At 36.7% G+C, this 16,768-nt stretch overlaps 1 long non-coding RNA gene across 1 annotated transcript; it reads left to right on the top strand.

Moving 5' to 3' along the window:
• Positions 1–14,055: 14,055 nt before the first annotated feature.
• Positions 14,056–15,433, top strand: LOC311076179. The gene is made up of 2 exons (XR_014604623.1): positions 14,056–14,984; positions 15,174–15,433. It is a non-coding gene; the product is annotated as an uncharacterized lncRNA (long non-coding RNA).
• Positions 15,434–16,768: the final 1,335 nt, after the last annotated feature.

Genomic DNA, 16,768 nt, shown 5'->3' with positions numbered 1-16,768 from the left:
ATATATATATTTTTTTTTTTTTTTTTTTGAAAATGTAAAAATGCCGTTTTCTGTGATGGTCATGTTTAGGTGTACGGGATAGAATATGCAGTTACAGTACAAAAATCTTTATGGCTATGGAAAGCCCCCCATACAAATTGAAACCCAGCATGGACAAATATGCTGATTGAATCTTTTCATATAAATGAGATTTTTTTTTCAAAAATATAAAGTTTTTGAACAGACATTGTTTAATAAAAATTATACTTTAGGTCACCGTTAAACAAAATCATGACAGTAATCTTCTAAGAAGATAAATAGAAGATACGATTTTAATAAAACTTTAAAGATTTGATTTAAACAATCTTCATTTTAAAAGATCATATTTAAACTTTTACGATTATGCTTTGAAATAAATTTAGTACGAACAAAACTTCGCTCTGGAAAGGCGTTAGCAGACTAACATTACATATGCTGTGACATGATGCACAGAGGCTCATCTGGTCTGTCACCCTATATTCTGAAGCTAACATTAATGAGTGTCAAGGAACTTCTTTCTCTGAAGACGTTGTTCTGATCGGAAGGACCTTATAAGCAGCCTATCAATGGGGACAGCCTGAGGCTTCACAGTTTCTAAATGTTTTCATTGTTGCTCTCTCTCTCTTATTTTTAAAATATCTCATTTAAATGTTTAACTATAAATAACTTTTAAGATTATACTCTGAAATAGCACTAACAAAACATTCACAATGTCTCATCCTGATCACTGAACACACCCCTCTGGCTCAGACGGTGCTGTGAGAGGCGCTTCAGGAAAACACTCAGGATCTTTTGTATTACAACTTTAAACTCATTGCATTTTGGCAAACCCATTCATACGTTGTATGGACATCTATATGTTAGGAGCTACTTCTTCAACTCTCTAAAAATGTAAGATGATTCTATTTTTATTTTTTGTTTATCTAAAATTTAAATAATTTGTTCAGTAGATTTTTAGTAAGATATTTATTTTATTTTATAATCATTTCATCTATATTCTTTTAAAAGAACAGATTTTTTTTCAACTTTAGTTAGTGTGAAATCTTGTGAAATATTTAATTATTAGAAAACCTAATTTTATCACTTCCACTGTCCCCAGAAATCCCCCTGCGCACAGGAATGCGGAAGGTGGGAGGGAGCTCCATGCTGATGCCTGCATGCGACGCACATCCTGATATCACAGCTCAAAAAAAATAACCCTTCATGACTTACATTATATCAAAGTTCAAATATTAATCAATGGATGCCTTATACTCACGAGGTCATAGATAATCCAATTATTCAATTACACACAAGTTCAAAGGCCACAATGTCATCGAGAGGTCAGGTCATCGCTAGGGCAGGGAGAGGTCAGGGCAAGGTCAGGCCAAGGTCATCGCAAGGTCATCGCTAGGGCAGGGGGCGTGGCAAGGTCAAGGGGTCAACCCATCAATCATCATTAATTATAGGGCCATCAATCATTGACATAAGGTGGGTCATATAGCTACTGTTTATAACAGAAAAAAAAAAACACAAACTGCACCAAATATGAAGTTTGTGCAACTGCGGTTAAGTTGCATTTCTGAAATTCCCCCATCCAGGCAATGATTTTATGTCTGTTTTTGTATTCTTTGTCAACAAGCATTTCATTTGTTTCCCCCATTTGTTTGCACACATTAAGTAGCCCATCAGTAACCTAAACTGATATTTTAATATATTTAGGGGCAGTTTCCCAGACGGAGATTAAGCCTAGTCCTTGACTAAAATTGCCCTTTAAACCTGCTTTCTCTGTCATGGTTTTAAATAGTCTAGAGCAGGGGTGCCCAATCCTGCTCCTGCCGATCGACTGTCCAATCAAACACATCTGAAGCAACCAATTAAGATCTTCAGGATCACTTGAAAATGAAAGGCAGGTGTGTTTGATTAGGGTTGGAGACGAACTGTGCTGGGGTGCGTTTCCCGAAAGCATCGTTAGCCAACTATGGTTGCAAGTTCCGTCGTTATCAGCATAGTTCAACGATTTGGTGTTTCCCGAAACCATCGTTCCAACGAACGTTCGCAAACAGCATCGCAAACTTGTGTGGTTGGAACAACAGCTCTCGAGCTGTCGTTAGAAGCATAGTTTCTAGTTTACATGAGATGTAGACTGAATAAATCCTTATCTTTAGCAAAATAAGCAAGCTTGCATTCAGTACAACCCGTGTTATTTATTTAGAATACATACAAATGTAATTTATGTCTTTTAGTTTGTCAAGAGATTTAAAGCACCGTTTTTGAAGACTGCGCATGTGCGAACGTGCTCTACTATGTAAGAACGAGCCAAATATTGAGTCTGGTAATAAAGCAAAATAACTGAGAAAAATTAGAAATGGTCTTCAGATGCCATGTCTGTAACTTATATGACAAAATCTAGCGTTAATTCGATCTCAAACAGATTAATCAAAATAAGTTATTAGTCCACCACGTGCGAGACGTCATAAACCAACGTGGTTGAACGATACTTTGCGACATACGGTTTCGGGAAACAGTCATGACTAGCTAGTTGATTTCTCCAACGATGCATCGTATGGTAGTTAAGCAGCGAGCTATATAGTTGTACGGGAAACGCACCCCAGGACAGTTGATCGGCAGGAGCAGGACTGGGCACCCCTGGTCTAGACTCTAGAGTAAGTCTAGTCCAGAGTTTAATAAACTGATTTCCTGAAGGAAGACTAGAGCTACTCCAGGACTAAATTGAGGCTTGAATTAAACCCAACAGGAGGCTTCAGATTAATGCTGTGTTTCAAAGAAGACACTTGTATTACTTGGATACATATAGTCGTGGTCAGAATTATTGGCACCCTTGGCAAATATGAAAAAAATAATAATAATAATAATATTTACAAAAACCTAACCTTTCATTGAAGTAAAACAACTGATTATGAAAAGTTTTTCTCTAATACAGAGAAATATATTTTTGCAACCTCATTTTCAGTTTTCAATAGTGTTCAGGTCAGCAGCTACTGATGAAATATTTTACATATCCTATAGAAAACAATTGTGGAAAAAGCTAGATGTGTTTTGAAGGCCTTATGGCCTATATGTGACTGTGAGAAACAAAACAAATGACCCTCAAATACATCTAAAATAAAAGCATAGTAGATTTGATAGATCTAATCAACATAAATATTGATTTTATAATTATAAAACAATTAAATCATAATTATTAATAACCGCCTTTTTACAGAAATAGTGTTTACAGAATAATGTTAAAGTGTTAAAATATTGGTAATTTAACTTTGTGCTGATAGTTTTGATTAGAATATATCACATCCTGTCAGCCGGTCGCATATGGTCTAGCCGCAGTAAAAATGTGAGCGCATCAGAAGCTAAGATAAGGCTAAAGCCTTATTAAAGATAAGGCTTTAATAGGTTAATATGCAGACTTGTCTCAAATAAATATTTCTAAATTGAGCGATGTGAAATGCCTTATATGGGCCTGCAAAATTTGCCTGAAAGGGGCTGTCACAACCAGATCCAATGCCAGCACCCGTTCACCAAGATTTTAACATATCTTATTTTTTCTTTCTCAATTTGTAAGTAAAAAGAAAGAAAGAAAAATAATCAGTCTGGGGCCGGTTTCACAAAGCTATTTTAGACCGGTCTATAGTGTTAGACAAGTCTAAAATTTGCTCATAGACTAGTCTAATGCACGTTAGACTGTTTCACAAAAATAAAGACTGACTTAATTTAGACCAAAAAAATTAGACACCTTACCCCCAGGCTAACTTAGGTCTAAGACTCTGTTACCTTGGCAACCAGCAGTAACAATCAGTTACAAACTGCCAAAAGAAAAGGGAAAATGGCTCATAATTTAAACATTTCTTCCAGTTATTACATTCCGTTACATAGTCAACGCGAACAACGATCGACGCGCTCCCTTTCATAGTCTGAGCAGTGGACACAAGCGTCACGGGCGATGCGTGAAATGCAATACACCGCTCACGCAACTGGGGGTAGTAGAGTCATAGCTCTGAACGCCAGTCTATTTTGCTTCAAACGCTCGCTTTATACGCGCGTCCTATTCGCCTTGGACGCGCGAATGGTTTCAAAATGTTCAAGCGTCGAACTAGACGCGAATTTGACGCTCTATTCGCGTTTGGTGTGAATGCTGCATAATAACAGGCTGCGATGTCAAGATTGCAATGCTGAAGTGTGTGTGTGTGTGTGTGTGTGTGTGTGTCAGAGAGAGAGAGGCACGGGCGCGATCGAACAATGGAAACATAAAAACATACGCCGTCATTTATACTCCTCCAACAAACACATATTTTCCGCTGGGGTAAACAGCACTGAGCGGTTGAATGCGCTTACTCGATCCGCCATGTTTTTTGTTTTGAAAAGTGTCTTATTTTACCCAGAATGCATTGCAGTGTAGTCCTACTTAAGATAGTCAGAGTCTTAAGTGCTTTGTGCAACGGTCTGATTTAGATGTCTATCTGAAGTCTGACTATCTACTATATCTAAGCCATAGTCAAAGTCTATCTTTGTGAAACCGGCCCCTGATTAATACATTTTCTGAATAAACTAATCGAATCAGATGCTGATATCAGAGTAACTTGTAAAACTGCAAATTATTGTTACTTTCAGCACTGTCCCACTTTAAAGGAGAAGTTCACTTTCAAAAAAACTTTCCTGATAATTTACTCACCCCCATGTCATCCAAGATGTCCATGTCTTTCTTTCTTCAGTCGCAAAGAAATTAAGGTTTTTGATGAAAACATTCCAGGATTTCCCCCCATGTAATGGATTCTATTGGGACCCAAACGGTAGAAGGTCCAAATGACAGTTTTAAGTGCAGCTTCAAAGGGCTTTAAACGATACCAGACGATGAATAAGGGTCTTATCTAGCGAAACGATCGGTCATTTCCAAAATAAATAAAAAAGTTTAAGTTTTATAAGCACAAACGCTCGCCTTGCTCTGTTCTGTGATGCGCGTTGAAGACGTCACGTAATACGCAATTACGTTGAAAAGGTCACGCTTGACGTGTTTACAAATGTGCGGAAGGAGGACCATATACACATTTTCAAATGTATTTGTGTCAGTTTATCGTTTAAAATGCCCATTTCGTGTGCGTATCCTGGGTGTTTTAATATTAAAAAGCCAAAAAGAACATTTTCTTCAGGACAGAAATTTTTCAAGCGTGACCTTTTCAACGTAATTGCGTATTACGTGACGTCACGAACGCGCATCACAGAACAGAGCAAGGCGAACATTTGTGCTTATAAAACTTAAACTTTTTTATTTATTTTGGAAATGACCGATCGTTTCGCTAGATAAGACCCTTATTCATCGTCTGGTATCGTTTAAAGCCCTTTGAAGCTGCACTTAAACTGTCATTTGGACCTTCTACCGTTTGGGTCCCAATAGAATCCATTACATGGGGGGAAATCCTGGAATGTTTTCATCAAAAACCTTAATTTCTTTGCGACTGAAGAAAGAAAGACATGGACATCTTGGATGACATGGGGGTGAGTAAATTATCAGCAAAAGTTTTTTTGAAAGTGAACTTCTCCTTTAAACAAATCTAGTTTTGTGTAGGTTTACTGAAAATTCATGAAACTTACATCAGCAGAAGCATTGACTGGTTGTGTGGTTAAGAACCTCCACTAAACCCTGCTGTCATTATTAAATGGTGTTGTTGCAACGACAGCACAGAAGAGCAACACAGCATAGATATCATAAAACTGTATTTTTAAGAAAAAAGTGAAGTCTTTTTTTATTGTAGCCTACATGACTGTGGCATCGTGAGAGGGTATAGGTATAGGTATGTGCCATCTAGGTGGTTGCAGCAATGGGGACTACAAACCAAGATGGCCACCTGTTCCCGGACTACAGTTACCAGGTTTCTCAACTGTGCACTGAGAAAAACAATAAGTAGAATTTACTCAATTTTAATAAGGCAAGTTTTTGCACGAATTTTTTTCAAGTAAATTTCACATTGATGGAAATTAAGTAAATCTACTTAACTAAGCCGAGTAAAATTCACAAAGTGAATAAGTACATATAACTTGGCCTGTTAAATTATATTGAGTAATTTTTACTTACAAATATGATATAATTAATATAATTAAGTAAAACCACTTGATATTTTAAATACATTTTACTTGTTTTATGCAGTGCTGGTAATTATTTTAAATTAAATTAAATGTTACTCTTATAATGTGACAAAATAATACTGTGACAATGTGCAGTTAAGAGTAATTTATTAAGAAATAAGCATATACAGAAACCTATAATGACAATAATAACAATTCAGTGTGTTCGGTCTCTCTCTTTGTCCCTCTCAACCGGTTTACAGCAACGGAGGCACAAAGGGCTGAATGCATTTGAGAAATATCCTGAAATTAAGAAAAGAGAGAGAGAAAAAAACAATAATCAGTAAACAGCAAATACTTTTAAATTAAAAGTTAATTAATTTGCATTCACATTATTCATTTCATTTAAACCAAATCATTAAAAACATCCTGCATGACCTTACTCTCATAGTCAATTTACACACATTAATGCTAACATGTGACACACAGCAGATATCAAGGCTACGAATTAGGCATTTGGGAGTACGAATTATTGTCATTTACAACGTGGGCACGATTTAGTAAAAGCACCATTTAATAGATAGTATGCACGATTTAGCAAATGAATGAGGAAATGAATTATATTGTGCACGATGAGGGAACGAGAACCTTCTCACTTAGGCCTATTGTTAATTTGTGGCCAATATTTGTCATCTATAAAGAAAATTGCACACAAAATAACAAATATTAAACAAAAAGATCATGATTTAAGTGACATATTCATGGTTTTTAGGCGTAATTACTGATAAATCGTGTAAAACGTAAAGTTTAAAACAAAAATATGGCTAACGTCTAAACTAACTCGTCATTATATTAACCCTCTTTGAGTCGGCAAAAGTGCCCGCGCGTTTTGCTCGATTTTTTTTCACATAGCAGCAAATTAGACTTATACTCCGTCATTTTTGGTCATAAAGATTACAGACTTAAGAAATATGAAAAAATAAACTGTTAAATGTCTACTTTTTCCACTTTCAATCGAAATAAAACATTGTGCTTTTGTAAAATAAACAGGGTGCTTTCCTCTGCCTCTCCCTGAACTTTTTTCTGGAGCACGTCTCTAAACTTAAGAACACTAAACTTTTCAAATGTATAGCATGAAGTGATGACAAGACAATCGTTGAATTAATCAAAAAATCATTATAAATCTGTAATATAATGCAGTTTTTTACTGTTGCTTACCTGTCGAGAGCCGTTGGAGTGGAGATTCGAAATCCCTCAATCATTGCGTGTGTTCTTCTTTCTGCGCATGCGCAGATTCCTTTCTTCAAGGACTAAATTTTACTTGATTTTTTAAAATTTGCTTCAAGTACTTAATTAATGTATGTAAATATGCCAGAGAGTCAGAAGTCAATTTCACTTGTCTGTTGGATGTCTAATATTTACAAGTAAAAAATGAGTATATAATTAGGATTTACTTAATATACTAAAGTTTTCATTTTTACAAAATTATTCTTAGCAAAAGATACATGATTTTTTCTGTTTTATTTACTTTGACATAAAATCATTTTTTACAGTGTGGGGACACAGCTGTTACGAGGGAAGGAGAAAAGCTGTTAATGAGCTGAGAACAGAGAGACTGGCTGTTTTGTTTGATAGTGCACACAAAGAGAAGCTGGAAGAGTTTTTTGGTTAAAATCTTTTTGGAGTTTAAGTTGGTTATTAAAAAGAAACCAGTGACTTGATCTCTGCCTGGACTCGATTTGTGAAGCAACCCACACTTTGGTGATACCCTACCTCTCACAATGCCAAAATGAATGATTCAATTTTAAAAATAAATCATGATTGTGAAAGGTCTTCTACTGGTTTTTGTCACAAGAATAATTGTTTTTTAGTCATTTGTTTCAATTATTTCATAATTCTCTGTATATGTTATTAGCTAAAATGTTTAAGAATATCATATGAATTTCTTCCTATCACCATTCACCACCCTTATTTGAGTTGAAAATGAAGTGACAGTAAACATAAGGTGGACACATCAATAATAACTTTTATTGTTTGTAATGTATGCATCATTCTCTTTCTGTGAAAACATGTGTCTGCACGTCAGTAAAGCATGGATTCCACATTCCTGGACCTGGATAGCCACATTCCTCCTGAGTTTAGTTATGACCGTGCTGCACTTTTCAAGTAAACTCAATTAGCCTACCTTTATTTTTGATATAGGCCGAGGTGATGTTTTTATTAATGTTTGGATTAAATTTAGCAGGCATGTAAGTGCTTCTGTGTAAATATTCTGTGTTTATTTTTAAGTAATTCATTCATAATTAAATCTATAATTTCATGTATTCATCTATTTGATGTACAATTTAAAATGTAAATGTGATGTAATGTGATGGATAATAATTTGTTGCACTTTAACTCTTTCCCCGTCCATTTCTTAAACAGTTACCAGCCACTGTCAGCATTTTTGATCATGTTCACAAAAGTTTCATGGCCCTCAGAATATTTTGTTGTATAAATATCTGAACATATGTCAAAAGAAAGAACAGACCCTCTGCTTTTTTGAAACAATCAAAAACGCATAGTTTTTTTAATCAACACTTGAATGTAAGTTGCTTAAAAAAGCAACATTTTGAGCAAAAAGCTGAGAAAATCGAGTTTTTGTCAAAGACTACACCCAGATCGGATTTAGAACGATGATTAAAATATAGATGGAATAGACAGAGTCCATCAACACCCCTAATGCTTGCACAGTTCTATAGCTCATCCTGGGTAACATTAGGCAGTTTTGATGTAGAATTTATTTGGATTTTTCCAAGATTTTATGTGGAATTTTGGAACTTCTTTGTGACTCACTGTTTGCACTGAATTTTCTCTCCATGAGAGACAAGAAACAAGAAAACCTTCTTACTTGACCAAAATGTTTTGCTTAGCCTATTTTCCTAATGTTGTTACTTTTTGTTAGTTTTGTTGCTTTTTTTTTTTTTTACGTATATTAATTTTGTTTCTTATTTTTTATTTAGCCTATATTCTTGCTTATTTTGTTGTTTTTTGTTCATTTAATTGCTTATTTTGTTGCTTTTTATATTTTATATGACATTGCAGGTTTATTTTTCATTATATATCAAGTGTACAGCTGTACAGTTCGTATCTTGAAATAAATATTTCCATGTTCTGAATCACCATGTGTTGTATTTGTTTCCTTTTTCTGTTTAGAAGATAACTGAACCTTTAAATCTCCTTTTTAAAAGCTTTAGGAGGCATAAAAAGTCCTCACTTGAGATGAGCTCACAAAAATAGTTGACAACTACTAAATGTTTTATAACTACCTGAATTAATTATGAATTTCAGTAGGAATATGTGTTAAAAAAGCATTTATTGACACATTGAGTAACTATTACTATTTGTATGAATATGTACAAATGTATATTTAAATACTTTATTTATCATTTACTTACACTTTATAAATGATCTTATGAAGCACTGTCAACTCCTAATTTGTAAATAATATAATAATTAATTTAGAAATTAAAATTGATTATTAATAAAGAATTAAATTACAATTATTAAACACATTTTAGATATGCTTATACATGAAGAATAAAGCATTTATAGCTATATTTATAACTGCTTACAAATGTCTATTAATGTAGGGACATTGCTTTATAAATTATAAATTAACTATTTACTAATGCTTACCTAATGATTCATAGCATGCAGTAAATCAAGGCAAAGAAAAACAGTGTGCACTTCATCACGTACACAAAGGGAAACAAAAAAACCCTGAAAGTTGGAAAATAAGAAATGTTCCTTCCTTGTGCTTCAATGCTGAAACCAGTTCACAAAATAATCTGAATTGTTATTGTCCTTTAAGGTGTGCAAAGTTGTGATATCTGCCCCCACTTTGTTGTTGTAAAGTTTCTCAATCCGCTAATGTATTCTAAAAGTTCACTAGAACAAAGTCACTAATATTACATTTTCATGCCATTTTCTAACTATTAATCTGTTGTTAATAGGTAATTTTATAAGTATCACCAAGAATTACATTTTTGAAGGGGTCCCTGGGTAGTCTTGTCTGGTAAAAAATTGCTTTGACACCCACTGGCTCATCTTACCCCACTCTCCCCTGCTGCAAAACACAGGCACAGAAAGACAAGTGCTTGAAATAGCAAACCATATAGGCACAAAACTGACTACATTACAGGTTGTCACCTGATGTCTGATTAATTAGTTCAATGACAAACAGCTCACATACACCCACATACTGCAAAAATAGCTTTATTTATATTATATTATATATTATATTTTAATAACCAATCATTATTCTAAAATGTGTAAAATAGTCATAATAATAATAAATAGTTCACACTTTTAGACTAGATCTGCAAGGACACTGAAATGCCTTTCTTTCTTCTGCTGAACACAAAATAAGATATTTTGATAGAAGATAAAGACCTCCATGTATGGACAAAAACAATGAGACATTTCTCAAAATATCTCAAAATGTCACACCCCTAGTCAGTATTAAGAAGCTACTTACAGAAATCCATAGTTTTTGCATTCCTGTAATGCATACTAAGAAGTGTCACCTCAAAACAATTCAAAAGCATAAACACCACACATGGTAAATGTGAAAAGGAAGAAGGAAGTAAACCAGTTGTCCGCATACGACTCCCTCAGTGACGCTTAACAGAGTGATGTATGGACAAAAACAATAAGACATATCTTTAAATATCTTCTTTAGAAGAAGGAGAGGCATATAGTTATCAGTCAAAAGAATGAGACAAAAATCTTCAACAGCTGTACTGCCCCACCATCATGTCTAATTTTGGCATGGAGTTTTGGGATTTTTCAGTTGTCAGGTGATAGCATCACTTTCCACACTTCAGTCTGTCACACAAAAGAATGAAGTTTCTGGTCGGTCATCAAATTAATCACTGTACCGCAAAATGTTTCAAAAAGTCACTTTCTTCAATGACGTACGACTTGCATTGACAAGGGAATGTCCGATCTGTCCGCTTACATGGCAGGTGCAAACGCATGTATCAGATTCATATCAGATTTATTTCCACAGATGAATGAGGCCTGAAACCTCAAGTATGACTGAGCTCTCGCAGTTTACACGTGTGTGGGTTTGTAAGTCTTGCACCCAGCCGCAAAAGAATTGTTCATAAGCTTCTAATGACTTAAAGGCACACTGTGTAGAAATTGTGTTTTTGTCAAACAGCGAACCCTAGAATCGCTGTGGAATACTTGCACTGTCGTAAATACCGAATAAACTAGTTCGTGAGGCAAGCTAGGCAATAAAACATAACGCAAAAAACACGTAAGTTAAGAGAAACGAGTGTTTGTTAGCAAGTCTGTTAACAGCTCTGATAATCGAAAGCTAGCTAGACATATGTGGAAATTATTGGACTGGTCTAATTATCAGCAATGGATGAATGAACAGCATGTAAAACAAGTAATAAAAACTCAGTGAGTGTTTTAGCGCAATTTTCTGACGTCATGGGATCACAACACTAAGAGATAGTAAATCTTTTTCGGTGGTTTTTTTTTTTTTTTTTTTTTTTTTTTTGTGTGTGCGTTCCCGAGATTAGACCTTCCTTAACATAATGCCGAAAACCCGAAGTCTCTAGGTGGTTTGGTTGAGGAGGAGATAGAAGTGCAAGATTGGTGCGCACAGACAGAACAGAAATCATGAGTTAACAATCGCAATTTTGTCCGTTGGAAAATTGCGCTAAAAAATACATACTACAAGCAAGCGCAACAACATACAACATAGAATGCAAACAAGTTTACAAGAGACTTATTTACTGGCCACTTCATGCATTTTCTCAGATCGGATAGCTATCTCTGATTTACTCCTGGTCACATAAATGTGTTTTTGCAAAACAGATTTAAATCCGATCTTCAATTCCCGCGCTATATGCAGATTTAATGGAGTGCATGTCACTGAAAGCAACAGATATGAACTGCATTTTATTGATCATCAACTAAAATTTCAAAATCAAAGACCGCAATAAGAGAGAGCAGTAACAGCCCTGGTAAGATCATTTCATTTCTTTACTTTTAATGATGATGATTGTGTGTTAAGCGTCTGCAGCTTACTTTCACTTTGATTTGCGATATAGTTTGCACGTTGTCTTGATGAATATGCTCAGCTTCTCATCTGCGGTGATGCGTGTTCCAGTAGCGTCGTCATATCTGGCTATAACATATAGCCTATAACACGCTCTCACACGTTTTTTTATTTATTTTTTTTAGCATTTTTGGGAGGAGTACAATTTACATATGTGGTTTCAACAACCAGATGCATTTACACTTGTCCAGTTTCGTCTGGAATGCGGCCCAGACCTCCTCCTGAAGTGGTTTGAGCGATCGGATTCAAATCCGTCTCGAATGCGTTTCGGAGGGCATTTACACCTGGTCTTTTCACGATCGGATAGCTATCCGATCTGAGAAAACGCATGAAGTGGCCAGGTGTAAACAGCCCCCATGACAAAAACATACGCACGAAAGCCGAAAACAAACGCTGGTTGGCCTCTCACGTCCAAATTTGAGGAAGTGGTGGGGGAAGTGACGTATGCCGTAAAGCAGCATAGTTATATGTTCATAAAAGAACATTTAGTTATTTTTGTGCTCGGGTTACTACCCGAACCCCGAAGTTACGTAGTGCCAGTAAAAGCGATACAGACCCCGTCAGGCTATGGCAGACGTGTCATTCAACCTACTGTAAGTCGATGTACCATCACAAGGGTCTTGGAAATATATTATATAGGTTGAAAAGCTACATAGTGTTCCTTTAAGGGATACTATTCTAAAAATGTTATGATTAAACCTTTATAGAAGGTCATCACAAAACATTTTTAGAGTGTTCTTAGAGATTGTTATCCTACCTTTTAGGAGAACATTCTGCGAACTTAAATAAAACTACCCAATGAAAATGTTATAAGAACATTAGGGAATAATGTTCTATGTTATCATTAAACAATTTTAGAATGTTTTTAGAGAATGTTATCCTACCTTTTACGAGAACATTCTGGGAACTAAAATAAAACTACCCGCTGAAAACATTATTAGAAAACTGCAATATAATGTTCTCAGAACATTTTTAGAACAAAAAAATTCTAGCTGGGATAAATGCAATATTTGCCAAATAATACACAGATGCTTCAGAGACATTTTTATTCAATACTTTTTGTACTGCTTCATACAGCGTCTGTTTGAACAAGAATAAAGTTCAAGCTACTATCAATGAAGTGGAGTCTACGTTTTTTAATCAGTTTTAATTTGATAAACGTGACACAATATAACATCGCAACGACATGAAAAGAGTGTTTACTGTTATAAAAAACTGATTTGTGAGCTTTAGAGGAATTAAAGGTGTTTGAATAAACACGAAGCACATGTGATCGTTGTCATGCGGTGAATCCGGCTAATCGTGGAACAGCTGTGTCGTCATCAGAGCTTGTGCAGCCGCTCTTGAGAAGCTGCGCTGGCTGAGTTCTCCGGCTACTCTCGAATCGCTCTCGCGGTACTTTGATGGCATACGTCACAGTCACGTGGCGTCGGCGCTGTATCAAGTCGGACAAAATTTCTGACCGGCATGCACTGCTTCAAGTCAGCCGCCGATCGTCTGCGCAGAGCTGCATGAAGTCGAACAAGCCTATTTTCTTTCCTGATTCGGTTGAAACACGGCCCTTAATCACAGCCCAATGGAGCAGTATCAGACTCATTTTCTGACTAGAATCTGAGTAAGACAACGTCAGGCTAACGTACACCTACAGTAACCCTAAACGATAAAGCAAATGTGACCAAAAAACGCAATCGTAACCATAACACTTTAGCAACTTGTTTTTGAACTATTGCCTCTGAGCTCTTTAATCGTGACTCGTCTTTTATACCCGAGCTCTCCGCATCACAAGTACAATTCTGTACCAGATGAGCTACTGAGCAAGCTTAGTGTCACCGGGTGACATAACAGGAACATTGGAAGCGGAACGAGTTCCCCTGGGGGGAGACTTCCGGTGCGACACCAGGCCGGTTCCGACCGTATTGACGATTGACAAGCGGCAGCTGCAGCAGCTAATCAAGCGGCCATTGGAGCGCGTGTCTCCAACGGGGGATTTAAAAGCGGCGTTTTGAAGAGGCACGAGAGGCAGATCAGGAAGAGAAGCAGAACGGAGGCAGCGGGCAGCAGGCGAGAGAGAGCGGCCGAGGCCGAAGCAGGGAAAGGCGGAATAGAGGGAGAGAGGGTTAATAACTGAGGGACTCAGTTATTAACTGCTGGATTCTGTACTCACCATTGCTGTTTTGTGAACAGAGAGATCCCGTTATCCGCCGCTGCATTCTGCGATTGCTGTCCTGTAGTAAGAGAAGACTCAGTTATTAACTGCTGGATTCTGTACTCATCATTGCTGTTCTGTGAACAGAGAGATCCTGTCATCCGTCGCTGTATTCTGCCATTACTGCCCTGTGGTAAGAGAAACTCAGTTATTAACAGCTGGATTCTGTACTCACCATTGCTGTTCTGTGAACAGAGAGATCCCGTTATCCGCCGCTGCATTCTGCCATTGCTGTCCTGTAGTAAGAGAAGACTCAGTTATTAACTGTCGGATTCTGTCCCATTGTTGTTCTACCAGAAAGACTCGGGAGATAAAATGATATAACAAGAGTAAATTTATTAATAGCTCAGCAAGCATAAATTTTATAAAGTCTTTGGCGTAGGCCCCGTCCTTAGCAAGCAATGCAAGGGTAACGGAATCTGCAAATCCCGCCTGAAGATGAAGGCAGGGGCGCAGCCGACCCCCTGGAGGTAAAGGAAGGGACCATCCTGGTGGTGGTGGGGAGGATGGAGGGAAGGAACCATCTTGGAGGTGGTCGGGGAGGATGGAGGTAATTGGCGCCGTCAGTATCTGCGAACTCAGACGGATGTAAGTACCATTCTTTTATACTGAGAGTGTTAACACATGATTGGTTAGAAGTGAGTTAATTCATGACGCGCTGATTGAGTCTTCCTGGCAAAGTCACGCCAAGTTTATATATGAAGACCTCCGATGCAAAAGCCTCTAAAAGCCATCTAACTTAGCCATCTAACGCTAAGCTTACATTTCAATGAACAGAGAGATCCTGTTATCTGCCGCCGCAATCTGCCATTGCTGTCCTGTGGGAAGAGAAGACTCAGTTATTAACTGTTGGACTTTGTCCCCCCACGCTGCTGTTCAGTAAAAGGAGATGACCAACTGCCGGCTGGCCTGAGTCTTCCTCCAGCAAAGACTCCTTCGACCTGTGTCAGAGAGCGGCCCCTACGAGGAGTTCTGCGTCAGTGACATTCCCTTAAAGTTGTTTTTACATTCAATAAAAGAATCAAGCTTTTATATCACGTCGTTGTCTGGCCTCGTGGTGTACTTTGGTGTAGCTCCTCCAGAGTGGTGGGTGTTCTCGGCACTAGAGCGGTTCCTGTTACATTAGTGCGTCAGTAAAACCAAAATATGGAGCTGGTTAAGTGATGCAAACTCCAAAATATATTCGTTTACTATGGTAAAAAGTGTTTTGAGGTCATGACATAATTGTGCAAGGAGCCAGGTGAAACAAATCTGGTAATGCAGTAAGTAATAGGTAGTACTGCATTAACACCGAACTTAATACTATTAACTAATATGGAAGCAATATTAACTAAGCAGTAAGTAATATCTAAATTAGTACAAAGGTAGTTCCTTGGTAGGTATTTGATTATTACTAAAGAAATGTATCCTCACTGAGAACTACTTGTGAACTAAGAAAGAATAACCAATTAATTACTAATCACAAAAGTAACATGTCTAAAAAGTGAACAATTGTGGGTTTTTTTTTTACTCTTAACATGGTCATAACATTTCAGAAGCTTGTGCCTCAAATGGGTTCTTAGTGGAAACCAGTTTATGAATATTATATTTCCCCAAATACATTAGCTACAGGCTGAGATTGTGACTACTACTCTTGCCAAAGGATGGACGCATGTTCTCTGTTTATTTCAAACTTAAACATAGAATAATACTAATAATGATAATTTGTTAAAATTTTTAAATAATTAGGAAGTGATGCTGACACTCATGATTGGATTAGTTCACTATTATGAGCTCTTGAGTGTCAGTTCAATATGTCTCAGACTCCAAAGACCTACCTTTATGTTACAGTAGCCGCCAGAGGAGGACTTCTCTTTAGGATATGAATATAAACATTGATGTTCTCTTGTCAAAAACAATTTGCATCCTTAATGAAGAAATTGGCTGCATTTATGTTGCGATAATCGCAAAACCACATCTTCCAGATTACAATGTTTGTTAGAATATTACTAGTGCCTGTACAGTATGTGTTAAATATAAAATTAAATAACTTGTATTACTTGTGAAAAACATGCTAACTCCTCACTAATTACTCAAGCGTTACCTTGTTATCCCGCATGAACTACTAGTGATGTGGCCCATTATTTTAAAGTGAAAAACATGCCAACTCCTCACTAATTACTCAAGCGTTACCTTGTCATCCCGCATGAACTACTAGTGATGTGGCCCATTATTTTAAAGTGAAAAACATGCTAACTCCTTACTAATTACTCAAGCGTTACCTTGTCATCCCGCATGAACTACTAGTGATGTGGCCCATTATTTTAAAGTGAAAAACATGCTAACTCCTTACTAATTACTCAAGCGTTACCTTGTTATCCCGCAGGAACTAC

The sequence above is a fragment of the Abramis brama genome, assembly GCF_963993115.1.
Source record: "Abramis brama genome assembly, chromosome: 25".
Taxonomy (NCBI): Eukaryota; Metazoa; Chordata; class Actinopteri; order Cypriniformes; family Leuciscidae; genus Abramis; species Abramis brama.
The sequence above is the reverse complement of the archived record's forward strand: the minus strand, read 5'-3'. Positions and strand labels throughout refer to the sequence as shown.